Raw genomic sequence first — 16876 nt, 5'->3', positions numbered from 1 at the left:
GAATTTCATGATTTAAAGCTGCACTGATCAATATTTTTATATTAACTTTGGATCAGATTAATGTGTTTATGAGACAGGGGTCACTTGTAGTGACAAAGTATTATCAAATGTACATTTATCAGATGGATACAAACACGAGTCCACATGAATGTTAATGTGGCTCTGTGTCTGCTGGATGTGTAAATGGGTAACGCTTTGCTAACACATTTGACATATCAACTTTATGAGGACACAATATATCAGTGCTGTGTTTGCAGCTCATTCTGCTCCCTCTCAAGTGGCCAAATAAATCATTTATGTACATAGAATACCAGTAATAATATAAACTGTGCTGTTGTGAAAAGCAGGTCTGGAGGAGGAGCTATCTCAGGAGGAGCAGGAAGGAGGAGGGACCTGGCTTCATCACAGGTTATATAGAGAATTGAGTTCAGGTGTGTGAGTGCGAATGTGAATTCCTTTGTTCTTTAGAGCTTGCAGTATTTTGCTTGAGCTGTTATGTTAGTTAAGTTAAGTTAAGTTAGCACATTAGTAGCTGTTGTACATTGCAGCACTTGATAACCCTAGATATTTTCTGTATTAAGTATATTAAGTTTAATGTATACTGGCAAGGTGGCGCATGGTTCATATTTTCTGTTCAGATAAAAAACACCATTGATTGTTGTCCACCCTCATTGCCTAGAGCAGCTACAAGCTATAGATATTAGCTTAGCCTCTGTGCCATCACCTATAGGTTTCTGAAGAGCGGTGTTGAAGCTCAGAGTGGGCTGCTCTGCCATCGCCATCTTGGCAGTGCCTGACTGCACCTAACTCCTGGCTAATCAGAAAATTGGCAAAGAGGTGGGGCGTGTGTGGAGTCGAGACTTTGGTGAACGCTGGTTTGTGGCAAGCTTTTAAAGGTCTCAATTTTAGGTGCTCGAAAACTCCGGAGTAGTGTGGACACCAGGTGTAAACACAGCAAAAATTATGCATTTTAAAACTAAAATGTAGTAGTGTGAATATAGCTTTAACCTCCTGCCTGTAGTTTCTGTACCTGAGGGCCCTATATCCTCCAGTACAAACTGTCCGTATCTCCATGGTGTAGTTTGCCTTTCCTGTTAGACTCATCCTTTCCCTCCACTACAAGCAGCTGCTGGCCCCCTTGCATTGCACTCAACTTTCCATGGTGTAATTTTTTTATTGTTTGAAAATCTGTTAAACTGATCTATTATGATTCGAAGGCAAACACTTTTTTCTTAACTGAAAATCCACAGCTTGCCAGCTTGCACCTGAGGGAATCAGTGGAAGAGCAGGTCAGCTACCCCAAATAGTTTGTTAAAAATTGAGTTAACACATTTTTCATTTTTCATTTTATTTTTAATCTGTTCTTCTTTTTTTTCATTGACTATCTATCTTTTACTATGACCTGCCTGTACATTTTGACACAATATATGCAAACTAGTGTGTTACCACAGATGGTTAGAATACATTTTATTTCACAACCAGTAAAAAAGGCCTCAGACTTTATGTCCTAGTTATTATCTAGTGCTGAACCGTCAGTGTGGTCCCATCCAGGGTAAATTATATACTACAATTGTATGCACAAGATGCTCTTCAGTGTGTGATGTAGAAGACACAAACTCCGAGGTTCTCTTGAATTCAGGATAAAAAGTATGAAGTGTTTATGCTCAAATGTTACACATCTACATTTACATTTAGAATCAATGCCTGGAGAAAGTAGGGTGGCCCTAATTTTGACAGGCAGCTGTGAATGTCTCTGCCTGCAGCTGTGTGAGTGACGCATTGCAGGCCTGATTGCATCTCACATACACAACAACTGAGAGCCAGAAAATTTGCTTGTGAAGAAACCATGTTTTTCTTTTTTCTGCTAAACCAAGTGGCTTCCTGCTAGAGAATGTTTCAGCCAGCTTTCCGGTTTATGTCCTGACTTCCTGCTACATGGAAGCACAGGACAATGTTGTCAGACTGCAACATGAGAACGGAAGTATTGCCTCTCTGTCTTTGTCTTATGGATGAGGTTTTTCTACACTTTACACCGCTGCATTTTGAAGTCATGATGTCCAGTGATGGATCAAATTTGCTTTCACCCATAAAGCAGGTCAACTCCAAAAGCCAGGGTGTGCATCCTGTATCATACCAGCTGTTAGCATTGGCCTTTTTTAAAAGTTTAACCTAGATGAACCCTTAACGAGCCTCAGGGTTTTGGCTGCCTAATGTAGCCATATTGACCATTTGCCACAGCATGTGTATACCATAGGAATTAAAAGCTGAAAAAATATCTGTTATTTATTTATTGGCATTTCAGGTCAGGTCTATTCTGGTTCAAATTAATTGTCTGTTCCCCACAAGGACAACCACTAAACGTCTTAAAATAACGACACATTTAATTAAAAGGATATTCAACCTGATTGTCGAATCCATGGTAATGCTAACTGTACCTACAGAAGACGTGGGACTAAACTGTAGCAAAATTCAGCACGTTTAGTTTTTCTCACTTCATCAATTTTTGATCGAGAACATATTTTACCCTGCGATTGTGTTTTTAGTATCTTTAGCTAAATGGACTTCTGCTGGACACACGTCATGATAGTGCTGCATTGTTTGGACATTGTTTATATGGTGCCAGTGTTCAGGAAAGCTTCATTTAAATTGTAGAGCGAACAGATTTCTCCTTTGACCAAGTCAGCACTTCCCATAGATTAAGAGTGCACCATTTCATCATGCAAATTACACTTACAGATCCTCTAAAGCAGAAAAAAGGCGTAACACATTGTTTCACATCTGATTTAATTGAATTACTTTTTTTAAAAGAACAGCTTTTTATGTTTGCCCGAGGTTCAAGAAGAAACAAAGAGATGGAGAGAGAAATATAGAGAGGGGCAATATTATAGTAATCTAAACCAGAGTGATGGGACCATGAATCAGGAGCTGGAGAAAATAAGCTCTGTGGTGATGCTGCCTTCACACCATTGCTTTCTCATTCCTTCCCGCTCTCTTTGTAAACCCACCCCCACCCCCCCATCTCTCCATAAGCATCACCTTGCTGGATGTTGTCTCCATGGAGATTCTTATGGGTCTCCTTGGCAAGGTCACCTTCACCAGAGAGAGAAAGTCACCCAGAGAAAAACAAGGAAGGCATCTTCATAGAATATACTAAAATGTTGAAATTTCAACACAAAGAGAAGCAGTGTGACTAACAAGCAGAAAATGAGGGGGGAGGAAAATGAAGGGTTTGGCTGTGGGGGAGAGAGATGTCAAGAGAGATGGAAGAAGAGTGTGGAAAACAACAGGAAAGAAGAGCAGGAAAGGGGGGAGGGGTGCGTAAACAAACAAACAGCTCCGTTAAGCAAACCTCAGGCTTGTGTTAAGGCTAATCTGGGAGAAACATGTTTAGTGAAGGCTGTATGGAAAAAGAGTCCACACACACACACACACACACACACACACACACACACACACACACACACTTCTTTGGATGAAGCTCCAGATCACCTGGAAGCAAATTGCCAGATGCATGTGAAGAAGCCAGCTGGCAGCTGGGATAACATGGTTTTTACACACAGTCTTAAGACACACACATACTCCATCACTTCTTCTCATTTGCCTCACTCCATCTGCCATGCCCTACCCGTCCTCATTGCTAAAAGTTCACTCACTGTGACTGTACCTGACCGCGGCCCTGGTCTGTACCTCCTGCAGAGTGTGCTGGAGGTGGCCCTCGCCTAGGGACATCAATATTTCAGGCTCTCTCAGCTCATGGGAGTACACGGGCCACTCAGAGCCCAGGGGGTGGTGAGAGGTGCTGATGGAGAGACAGAACAGGAGGTAGAAGGCTAGAGCTGCGCACTGATAGGTGAGAGAGAGTGGGTATGATATGGGAGAGTAAATGATAGAGTGAGGGAAGGAGAGGGAGAAGCATCGAGAGGGGTGGATGGATATGAGGAGAAAATGATAGTGTGCATTATAGAAAGATGGACGGGGGAGGGGTGTTGATAGAAGGGGGTTAAAACATAATTTTTCTGCTTTGTTTTTGGATGGATGGCTGTATCAACTGTATCAGTGTTGCATGATGAACTGGAGAGTAAAGAGAGAGTGAGAGAACGATATAATAATAATTGTGATGATGGTAACGATCTGTGTATTTATGGCTCTGAAAATCCATTTGCTTGAGGAGAACATTAAGCAGTTAATTACCTATTAAAAACGAGGCAATAACATACAGGGGCAGTTGAGAATACAGAAGGAAAAGTGGGCAAGAGACAGATGAACCCAGGAATGGACAGAAAAAAAATGGATGATAAGTAAGATGAGTGGTTAGATGAATGGATGGATTGAGAGGAGGTGCAACAGACACAGATGCATATCCTGTCTGACTGCTGATGACAGAGAGACTCCTGCCCTGCTCTTTTGCTCCTTCCCTCTCGTCCTTTTACTCAGTGTGAAAGAGCTTCACTGGCCAACTGTTGCTACGACTACAGCTGTTGCCACAATGGTGGTCATTAGGGGTTGTTACCATACCAAGGAGGATCCCGAGGGGCAGTCAGAGATCAGAGGAGAGACGCTGCACCTCCAGTGACGGTCGATACGTTCACGTTGTTTATGGGTGTAATGTCAAAGTGATCACTGTAGTGAGTTATCGTTCACAAGCAAATAATATATTTACATTGATTATAAATTAAAGGTGGTTTTACTGACCCATGAGCCCATAAAACATGTGGTTATAATGATTGAGAAAATTGTAATGTCTTAAAGGTCTGCACATAAATCACATTGTATGTAGTTCACCCTTGACTAAATTCTGCTGCTACAGATACAAGGTAATAAATATTTGAATGCCACACACACCTACACATACAACTTATATGAAAACAATATAAATTTGATGTTTCCACATGGACATTATTTAACTGAACAAGTTCAGGAGGTCATAATACAGTGTGTGATGTCAAAGCACAATATTGTAAAACAAGACTAAGAGTCTAAAGCCATGCCAGAGGCTACACTTAGACACAGCAATGCTTTGAGACGACAATGCTAATGTCAGAATGCTAACATGCTCAAAATGATAATGGTAATGTTTAGCAGGTATAATGCCATACCATGCTCATCATAAGGACAGCTGAGGATGATGGGAATGTACTGGACAAATGAGTTATTGCAGTTCATACTGGTTATAACGTTAACCAGAAATGTCATGGCGGCACAAGAGGAAAAAGTCGAGGCACCGAAATTATTTGGATTTTTTTTGGCCCGAATTTTTGAGATGACTTAACACATATTTTTGCCTGTTTACGGTGTGAACATTTGTCTGCAGTGATGGACTAGTTAAAGAAGTAAAGTATGCCAGAGCAAGATAACTTATAAAGGACATAAAGTGGGGCAGGAAGTAGAGCAAGAAAGTAGCACTCACAGAGCAAAGCCAAACTAAAGTGAGTCTGTCAGTTTTCCCCCTGGAGTCAGCTTCAGTTACACTGTAACAATGACCAGGAAGATATTTGACTACGATTATTACGGGCTCTTACAACAGAAAGGGTCTGGGAACACTGAGTGAACTCTGACCTGTGGTTCACATCCCACTGAAGCAAAGTGAGTGTTGTTGTTTTGAGGAAATTAGTTTTGCTGACATGAAAGTTTTGTAATTACAAGGTAGTCATCTAGTTGGAATAAATATCATCCTGTATACCTACAGCCCGATGATCTTAAAGTTGAGGGGGGGGTTTGTGTGTGTGTGTGTGTGTGTGTGTGTGTGTGTGTGTGTGTGTGTGTGTGTGTGTGTGTGTGTGTGTGTGTGTGTGTGAGTGAAAATATGTGAGGTTGTTGAGTAGCTGTCACTGCTTCTCTAAATAGAGAAGCTGATAAAATATCTGTGGGGAGATATGAAATATCGACCAAGTCCTTGGAACTGCCTTCTCAACCATCCCTTAATTTAATCACACTCTGACACAAACAGTTCACCCTCAAGCTTCTCCCACAGTGCTTTCTAAAACACTTTGGAAGGTGACTGTCCTTATGTATCACATCTGGTGCCTGCGTGGTTTTATCAGTGGCTTCACCTAACCATGACCCACCTCTCGCCAACTGGTTACCTTTGAGCACCCTTGCTGAGGCTATACTATACTCCTGTCACTGATAGAAGAGAAGAGAAGGACAGTGGGTAAATCCTTCACGTAGATTGTGTGGGCACTATACTCTCATGCTGCACTGCTTGAATGAGACTGCATTTATAAAGGGCCCTGCTGGGAAATGGGAAAGGATGACAATGAGCAGATATTTGATACAGAAGTATAGCACTTTGCGTAGAAGAGCGCATACTAGAAGAGAGCAGGGGAGAGAGGGAGAAACAGGAATTGGATGTCATGTTTGTTTATCTGACAATAGACTTATTTGCATTGATATCTCATTGGACTAGTCTGTGTTTGCTTTATAGCTTTTTATTTATACTTTATACCTTATTATTATTTTTCTAATGTGAGTGTGACAAGAAAAGAGCAAGATTAAAGAGGGCAAGGTTTTTGTGTTGATTTACAAAGCAGCTCGGGCAGTCAGATCAAAGCAGGATTGTGAGTGATCAACAGCTTGTTTTAGCAAAAAGACAGAAGGACAGAGAAAACCAGACAGACAAAAACGAGATGGGTGCACAGGGTTTATGAGAAAGCAATTAGTTAGAGTGGCAAAACAAACACGTCGGCAGGTTAACAGAAAGACCGGGGAGATGAATGGGAGATGACAGAGACAAGTGGCTGATGAGCAGCAGAGAGGCTGTATGGCCTGCAGTGAGACAGTTAGATCTGGCTCAGAGTGGCTGCCTCAAACAGCAGAAAGTGTGTCACAGGAGAGCTAGGCTAATGCACCAGGCTAATGTTGCTTCACTCAGCCCCTGCTGCATTCAGGCCTCCCGCTTAGCACTTTCTGTTACTGTTAGCACAAGTCATGCCCTGAGAAATCAAAACTGCATGAGCCATAATGAAGAGTTTAGCTCGTACATGGGCAAACCAAGACTACAGTCTAACTCTGCTGTGAGGATTTATGCCAGTCACTAATCGCTGCTCAGTCAGTGGAATACTTTTTTCTTTTCTTTTTTTTCCTCAGACGACCCTGACTGCACCAGAGATTGGCAGGGAACAGAAATCTACATAAAAAACAAAGCTATGCACACTTTCAAGGATCAATACAGAATTGGCAGAGTTACTGACAATGAATAACACCGTAAAATGTTGCTTAGATACAAAGGTACCACTGTGTACATACTGTATCTTCAAGGCCTAACAATCAGGTTGAATGACTTTCCTACCTTGTAAAACACTGGCACAGCCTTTATCTCAAATCATTTTTTTTAAGTTAGATTTTTGCCTTTATTCTGATAGAACAGTGAGAGATAGACAGGAAAGTCAGGCAGAGAGAGAGAGAGAGAATGACAATGCAGCAAAGGGCCACTGGTCGGACTTGAACCCATGGCCGCTGCAGTTAGGACTAAGCATATGCGGTACGAGCTCTACCAGGTTAGCCACCGAGGTGCCCATTAAGTTTACCTACCTAAGACCCTACGCACATCACTTCATGTATGTGTATACAGTATAATTAAAACTGTCATACCTACATTTACAAAGGATTGGCAGTTAAGTTTAATATTTTGTTTGGCCTGTACTAGAACAAGAAACACATTGTAAACTGTACTTCACAAGCCTATATCTTCAATGTAAGTCTACATTGTGGAGTGTGGTAGAACTGGATACCACAGGCGCATTCGATTATGGCTGCAGGCTGCACATTATGCTGCAGGCATCACTTTGTGTCCCAGCAGACAGGTTTTCCATTTGATTTCTAGGAGCCCTTCTCCTATAAAAGAGGGAGTTGTAATGGTAGCGGTTGAGGAGATCTGTAATCTATAATCTAGGTATACAAACCCATTCACCCCTGTACAAATTGTCATAGTGAACTTACTGCAGCATACACAAACACACACACACACACACACAGACCTCACAGCTGACCTCTGGCTAATGAAATATGAACCCAGTGGCAAAGCCCAAAATTATGCTAGTAGTGTATGAGCTCAGACATTTAGCCTACATCAGAGCCTTGAAACCACCGGGGAGCTCCAGCTTCTCTTATCAAGCAAAGGTCATTTGAAGCTCAGTTTAGGTCACTGATCAGTCACTGATCAGTCACTGGCTCTTTGGCACACATCCAGTAACCATCCAGGTATCATCACTTATTCTCACTATGTGGAGGAAGATGAGACGAACAACAGGCAGCTTGGCATAGACCTCTCATTATTTTTCTCTCACTGAAATTATTGTATCAAGGCCTTCACAATGCAGCAATATTATCCCCTCATTATCTTCTTATGTAAATATCAGAAACAATCAAAGATAACACACTGCATGAAAAAACAAGGCACTTCATTTTGAAGAAATATATTTTCTGATGTAATATCACATTATTTAAACTTTCATTAACATAAATTCTTACTTACTGCAAGAATACAAGAATACTATGTGTTGAAACTTGAAAACGTCATGTTTTTTTAATTATTTGTTGAGTGTTTTCAAATTTATCAGAAACAAACATGCGACTGATCTGAGATGCAGATAAGGCTGCATCATGTAACTATTCATAGTAAAAGGATTTCTGGAGAGATTTAACCCAAATAAAATGCAATTTGTATGCCTTGAACGCATGAAATGTTTCTTAAGGTGGTAAATAAAACTAATAAGACATTGGCCAACAAAGCTTTGAATTGACATAAATTTATCTATTTACATGCTTATTATTACAATATATCAATATATATTATCAGTGATGATAAAGAATCACCTGGTTTCACTAGATCAGTTTAGTATAGCCTATCTAATATAGTATGTAATGTAGTGTCTGTTCTTGAATAACAATGCACTTGTCATTTTAATACAAATTTAATGCATTTGGATTTACTTTTCAAATGCTAATCACCAGTGGCTACAATGACATTTCCTGTAGTCCCCCCTCTCCCTTTTCTTTCATTGCTCCATGTGTATTGTGACTCAGTTATCAGCAACACTCAATCACACAAAAAAAAACAAAAAACAGAATAGACTTAAGTCACAGTGGATGTCCTTTGCAGTGTAGCAGGTCCAACTGAACCACAGCATCCCTCCTCAGGAAATAATCAGTTCAATATTTCTGCTCACTGGAAATAGTCTACTATTGTGCGTGCGTCACACTAGGATGCAATGGATGGAGCCTATAATATTTAATGACAGAGTGCAAAGGCAGCCTAAAATTAGGTTCTGTTTTGTGCTGTCTGTGGGACGTTTGCCCTGAAACTGCTCTTATACACCACTGCTGTATGGTTTTTTTCAGCATCTGTTGATGGAGATGTTAGCTTCTCTCACATTAAAATGTGTCTCATATTCAGCTTGTAACTAGATATGATTTTAACCTGATTTCATTTACACCTAGTATTAATGTGTGTCTCCAGTGTCCACAATTCCAAACGGATCGCCTTGTCCAGCTCACGTCACATCCTCCTCTTGGTTGCGTGGAGACCATGTGGATGTGGATTGACAATCGCATTTACGTTTTTGTTCAATGCGGTCACAATGCGTCCCTTACCACCTCCGGAGGTGGTCTGACTGATCACATCACAAGCTTTCCTCAGTGTGTCTCGGATGCATTTACACAAGTGCAATCTAATCCCCCAAAACACATTTTAACAGGTAGTGTAAACAGGGTATTTGTCTGTTTGTGCCACACTCTCTGAATGTCACCTCCGGGTATGAAACATATTTAAAAAGACAAAACAATAGTATAGAGCCTTTATACTGTTAGTGAACAATATCTACAAGTTATATCATGTAGAAAAATATTGCTGCTGATTCATGATGTGATTTCCTGGAGTTTTACTGCCTCTGGAAGCATTTTCCTAATCTAATCTATGGTTTTAATTGAAATGCTTTATCTCTCTAGATGTGCCAGTTTGCCTATCTCAAAAAGCTAATTGATTTTCCAAATAAATGAAACAGTTGTCACGAAAAAAACAGACAATGAAACATATTATCAAAGCACTATAATAATGTCCATATTCGCAAATAAAAAACTAAGTTGGCAAGTAAAAATCCACTGGCAAGGCATTAAATTTAAAGCAATCTAGCCTGAACACATTTTCTGTGTTAGATGTACATTGTGATATGATTGTTATGATGATCGAACCTGATGAGTCGTCTTTGTGTTACAGGATTTCTTCCTCTCCGAGCCTGTTCTTCCCTGACCTCAACAACAAACTCTGCACTCCAACCAATAAGGTACGGCATATTTGGTTTTTCTTCAACCCTCAGGGCAGTGATAATCTGTCTTCATTTAAAGCCTTTGTTAGCATCTTCTGCTCAGTTGTGAACGGGACTCGAGAGCCAGTGCTAATGAGACAGTGGCCTGCTTGATGTTGTTGTTGGATATATTGAAACGTCTTAACTGCCAGGAGAATTATCTCATAGGCTACAGGGAGACAGCGCGCCTTGACCTTGTCTAGATTGAACTACGATGGTTCTTCAGGGCATTTATACTGAACGCTTCTGTCAAATAGAAAACAAGTATGAAGCTGTGGAAGGCAGAACTTGTCCTTTGTACAGGCTAATAAATCTCTGAGGGTTTTTGTTGGCTCCGGCCAAAAACTGATCGGAATAGAAATGTCAGTGTATTTGATGTTAAACAGTTTGAATGTAACATGAGTACAGTAAGTGTACCAGTGTTGTGTAGTTGCATCTATGAAAGGGCATGTTTTGTCATGCAGACGCATGCACAATGTTGCCTGCAGAGCAGCGAGCACTGATGGAACATAGCCGCGGTGCTCAGCATCATGAGTGTCCTCTGTGGGCTTCCCTGAGGTACAACACTGGACTCTTGATTTCACGCTGGATTAATTTCATTCGGAGCACAAATCTCCTCTGCAGTACTATCCATAGGAGCACACTGTCCATCCTGTTGTGGAGCAAACAAACATGTGAAGGAACTCACCCTTTTTTACATACAGTGCAGCCACTGCTTTCACATCTTTCTACTTAAAACAGGCCCGAGAGTTGTTGCACTTCAAAAGTAAATTAAATTGTACGAAGCAACAGTCAAATTAAACATTTGTGTAATTTCTTGTGGAAAGTGCTTGAGGACAACGAGAGAGTTTTGTTGGGAACAGCCATGACTGTGTGAACCTTGTTAAATTTCCAGCGACATTGATAGTACCTTCTTGGTTTTTGTACAAATCCAAGGAGGTACAAATCAATATCCTCTCTGCAGCTGTTGCATTAGTGATTTTTTGCTCCACTGAGCTGCTCTACGTACATAGCCCTACATAACAGTGACCCATTCATCAGGGCATACTGAAAACATCACAAGGTGAAAAGTTTAAAAGCTTAACTTTTTCACAGTCTGGCATTCAAAAAGAAAAAAAAAACACATTTATAACGTTTTTGAGCAAATGCTGACCTCTGCAGATATTGATTGGATCCATATTGGATCAATATTACCTAAAGAAAACTACACTGTTGGGAAGAATCATACATAAAGAAAGCATCAGAGGGCCAGAAACCATAACGAAAAAGAAAAACGCTTCTTCACCGTGTTGAATGGAAATCCATTTACTTTCAGGGTGAATACCTCATGTTTGATGATGTGAGCATTCGTAGAAATTTCAACTAATAGAAACATAAACACAAAAATGACTGATTTCTGCCATAACTGACGCGCGGTTGCATTTTAGAATAATCCTTTTACACATTTTATTCTTAATCAAAAGCATCATCTGTTTTCATTACAGAAAAAAGAAATACACAAACAATACGCATTATCATACTAAAAACCAAGACGTGTCTGTTGTATTTGACTTCATGAAAATACGCCTCTGCTTAGTTTACAAATACATGCGGTAATTTACATGACACAACAATCTTTCATTTACATATTAAAACACCCAGAGTGCCTCTGTGCACCCTTCAGTGCTCTCACACGATTTGATCCAGCAACTCAGTTAATTGATCACTATTGTTAATTAATGCATTTTTACAAATAAATGGCCATAAGAAACACGAACATACCTCATATTCCTAATACATAGTGAACAATGGAGTTTGCACTTATGACATTTGAATTCACTGTTTAATGTTAAGAGCAGTACATATGCATAAAACATTTCATTTGAAATTCAAATGATTGTTGTCATAAAAATATACATGCTAATTATGCGGCCGCTGTCGGCCTCAGATAAAGTGTAGACATTTATCTCCCACTGTTTATGTAAAGCATTTCAGTGTGTGCGACAGGAAGGACTGAGCCGAAGGAGCGTTTGTGATTAGGAGAGAAGCTATAGCACATAAGCACATCCAGTATCAGTGCTTTGAAACCAAGGTGAGTTTAGTGTCAACATGCTCAGTTTATCTCGTCTTTTTTTTTTTTTTCCTCTTCAGAGCAATACCTTTGCACAGCGGGGACTACAGGGAGCATCCACATCTCTGACAATATGGCATTTCTAGTACATTTAGTTAAAGTCTTCACAGCTTGAAATGTATCCATCACTAAATGCCAGAGACATGCTGTCCCCAGAGCTGCGATCCCATTGCCTTCATTCAGCCCATGATCAATTTGCTCTTCTCTCTCCTGAGAGTCACAGTGTTGCATTTTATCTGTGGTGAATTGTTGACGTTATTATGTTTTGTTTTCATATAGCAAGCATATATCTAATTCATCTTCAGCACCAAACAAAAACAATTCATTTGGACTGTTGATCATTCCACAAATAAACTGTATCTTACTTAACTAATATAGTAAAGCTATCTCTGTGATTTTGATCAATAATATTGGTTGTAAAATAATAAATGAGGAACCAATTATCCTGATATTATTCCCAGAGCTCAAGATTTTGTCTTCTAATTGCTTGTTTTGGTCAGTCCAACAGTCCAAAAACCCAAAGCTATTCAATCACTATGTTTACATCCACAAAATATTCAGGTTTTTGTCCTTATTCTGAAAAAGACAATAGTCCTACTAAATTGTTTACATAGCTAATGAAAATGAATATTCCACTTATAATCCCATTTACATGCGGCCATGCATACTTTGATTAACACTGATTAAAAGTTCGTTTTTGTGATATTTGCTCTTATCCAAAAACCTGTTTGTATCTAAATCTTTCAGTAGGTGTGTTTCTCCTTCTGTCCTGAAGTGTGGGCTTTTCTTTTGCGTGCATCTGTCTCTACCCCAGCCTTGCAAACTGTTGTGTAGTTGGTTTGTGTACAATGAACAGAGCTGACTGAAAACGGGCAAGAGGCGGTGTGTTCCAAACTGCCGTAAAACCCCAACTGAAGCGCATATTCTGAATGTGCTGATTAATGTATATATATAAAACCTGATTAATATTGGCATGTCCCACGTTAATTGAAAAATGCGACATTTGGAAAAAGGCCAAATTCATAATATCCAAACATAATATGTTGTTTACATGACCCACATTAAATTCCAAATATTGTCATATTTGGAATGATAGTGGAATATTATTGTGAATGATATATTTTTAAAAAAGCATGTCATGAATGAGAAGGTGGAATGAGTGAGCTGAGTGCATTCTGCATTTTTGCTTGATTAATGACTTCAGTGATTAATCTAAAATTCTTGTTGATAAACCTCCAGTCCACCAACTAATGCAAACACATTCATCATTTCAGCACTATTACATCAGTTACACAAGGGTCTGCTAATGGTATGAAGATAAATGTTGGCTGATCTCTGCTGTACAGGGTCCACAATCTACACACATTTAGCCTTGAATACTTTCAACATGCTGTAACATTTTCTCCTCTTGTTCTAAACTTGAGCTGATGACACTGTGACTTATGATGGAGAAACCATGTTTCTCACTGCTGTTTGCAGCAGGACAGGGCCAAGACTGCAAATCTGCAGGGGATTTACTTCTCTCATGAGAACCCGCTCTCCTGTGTTCATTTGCATAGAGGAGTTGGATTGGCTTTAATGAAGTTACAGTGCAGCTCCTCATGCATGGAGCTTTTATCACACTTGTTTCTGGGATGCTAAATCTACTGTGGCCGAAAGAACAAAAGTGCTGATACTACTGGAAGTAGCAGTGTATTAGAGGTGTATATTAGATGTAAAATGCAGTGCTTCATCGCTGAGCTTTTTCCTGGAACATTGAGTCATTAGATGCTAAAAAGGTTCAGTATGGTTCATTCTCCTGCTTCATTTGCGGGACTTCCACTGAGGACATCATTTCCTTCTTGCACACACTGGTGTATCCACTCAGTAACTCTGCTTTAGGGTTAACACTGGTACAGAGATCACTGACCTTGACTTAATGCAGGAGCTAAAGTACCGAAAAACACACTGACACAGTATTGTTGTGTACACACTGCCTCAGACCAACAGTGTTGTGTTACCATATTAACATACTACGGTATAGAGGCTTATGCCTGTCATTCTGCTGACATGCCATCATCTCCTCTGTGTGTGTGTGTGTGTGTGTGTGTGTGTGTGTGTGTGTGTGTGTGTGTGTGTGCGCGCGCGCACTGTGTCCAGTTTGTGTAGGCATTGCATTAACATGGTTTAATCCTCTGCATGGCTTATTGGATACAAATCCTTCCCAAAGCTTTTAAAGCTCCTGCCTTTTCATTTCTCTCTCTTCCTCTCTCTCCCTCTCTCTCTCTCTCTCTCTCTACCTCTATTTATGTCTATCCTTCCATCAGACTGAGAAGGAAACTGCAGCGCTCTTGGCGTCACAACATCTTCACCTTCATTCTTAAACCCCATCTGGTGCTTGTTTTATTGGGTAATTTTACCTGTTGGCCAAACATTGATATTTTACTTGCACTCAGTTTGAGACACGGGGGTACAAACAACAAAAATATTTTACCAGCATTTCACAGAATTACAATTACCTCTAGTAACAATTGTTTGACTGCCCGACTGCATTTTATAGCAAGACTAAACAACACCAATGAAAGAACATCAGTTTTGATTAAGCTAATTAACACTATTTAATTGCATTTGATTTCTGGTAATGTTTTTCATATGGTAAACAACTGCTAATACTAATGTCACCTCAGTGTAATGGATTCCCCAACTAAACTAAAAAAGTAACATATGAGGGACCATACTGACTGCAATGAAACACAAAAGTTTGCTTACTCACTGTCAATATAAAGGCAGTTAGACTTGAGTTTGCTGCTTCAGTATTAATGAGTAATCAGTACTCATTGTTGGTAATAATAAAAGCTTACAATGAAATGAAATGACAGCTTTATAAACACAACTCCAGCCGGGGATGATTGTTGCATGTCATCTCTCTTCTCTGTCTCTCCCCTCGTTTCCTGCATGCAGTATGGTCAAACACAAATCGTGGTACATATACTGACAAGTATATACCTGAGACCTTTATTTGTGCTACTTTCTTTATCTTTACAAACGTCTCAGCAAGAACATCCCTTTGCTAATATAAAAATGATGCAACTGGACCGGGGACAGCTGCAGACACGGTGCCTCCAGTATTAGCCTGGCTTTCACCAGGCACAGTTGTATGTCTGTGTAATAAATGCTAACCATCTTGAACCACCAAAGCTCCCTCTTCTCACACACACACATCCATGGCTTTGTCTATGAAGGGATTGGAACAGAAATAGAAATACACTTAACAGTGCAAAGGCCTGTTTTCATCTCATGAACAGTATGTTGGCCTGTGAAAAGAGAAAATGAAATTCTCTTCTATGCCTTTTTCTTTCTCCTTATTAGAAATGTCTGAGTTGGTTGTAAGTGTTTCTCAGAGAAAATGAATGTCAGGATAAATGTGCCTATTATTAACATGTGGCTTCTATTTTAATAACCTCACTACCAATTACTGGAGGTCTTCAATATCACTATCACATGACGTAACCTAATTAATGTGACAGAGACAGATGCTTTAATTTCTCATGTATGATCTCATTCCAGATAATATTTGAAGAGAGAAAGTATATTTTAACATTTACTGTAGCTGGAAGGTAATTGAGAAAAGGCCTTATAAAATGTTTATATAACCGCTAGGAGGCCAAGATCTACTGCACTGTATATCATCAATGTTATGCAATAAAAAAAATGAATTAGTTGCTTTATAGCAGGGGTCCCCAAACTACGGCCCACGGGCCACATCCGGCCCGCCAAAGCAATTGGAGTGGCCCACTTAACATCAACCAATTTTTATTAAATTGCATTTTCCTATCATAACATCATAACATATCCGTACTTAAAGGTTGGAATTCTAATTAAAATTGACCATAGTTATGAGCTATTTATAGTTAATAGTGGCTCATCTTTACCTCCTCACACAATGGTATATTCTGATGTGACTTTGATCGTGACCGAGCCAGCGTCAAGCTGCAAAGTTCTGAGGTGGGAATCTGTCATGAAGGTGGTTGTGTAGTCCGCTGGTTAAGCCGGGGCAGAGTTTTGAAGCGTTTTAACGACCTGCTACCCGAAATCAATGCTTTGTGGACTTTGGACAAACTTTTCCGTTGTGACATTCACACTAGTCTTAATGGTGTGGCACCTCAGCATATGAGAGATGACCCATGGCGGCCCGCCGGCGCCCCCCCCGGCACAGGCATTGCGCCCAGCAAGCAGAGCTAGCCACCCGGCGGCCCGCCGCCCCCCCCCCGGCACAGGCATTGCGCCCAGCAAGCAGAGCTAGCCACCCGCCGGCCCGCCGCCCCCCCCCCGGCACAGGCATTGCGCCCAGCAAGCAGAGCTAGCCACCCGCCGGCCCGCCGCCCCCCCCCCGGCACAGGCATTGCGCCCAGCAAGCAGAGCTAGCCACCCGCCGGCCCGCCGCCCCCCCCCCGGCACAGGCATTGCGCCCAGCAAGCAGAGCTAG

At 40.6% G+C, this 16876-nt stretch overlaps 1 long non-coding RNA gene across 1 annotated transcript in view; it reads left to right on the top strand.

Moving 5' to 3' along the window:
* LOC111221438 overlaps nt 1-16876 on the top strand; it is a 92855-nt gene that overhangs the window by 21294 nt on the left and 54685 nt on the right. Inside the window, exon 2 of the long non-coding RNA XR_002665091.1 lies at nt 10214-10280. This is a non-coding gene — a long non-coding RNA (uncharacterized LOC111221438). The remainder of the gene's footprint in view (nt 1-10213; nt 10281-16876) is intronic.

Source organism: Seriola dumerili, unplaced genomic scaffold (genome assembly GCF_002260705.1).
Source record: "Seriola dumerili isolate Sdu_G_001 unplaced genomic scaffold, Sdu_1.0 BDQW01000088.1, whole genome shotgun sequence".
In the NCBI taxonomy this organism is placed as follows: domain Eukaryota; kingdom Metazoa; phylum Chordata; class Actinopteri; order Carangiformes; family Carangidae; genus Seriola; species Seriola dumerili.
The sequence above is the reverse complement of the archived record's forward strand: the minus strand, read 5'-3'. Positions and strand labels throughout refer to the sequence as shown.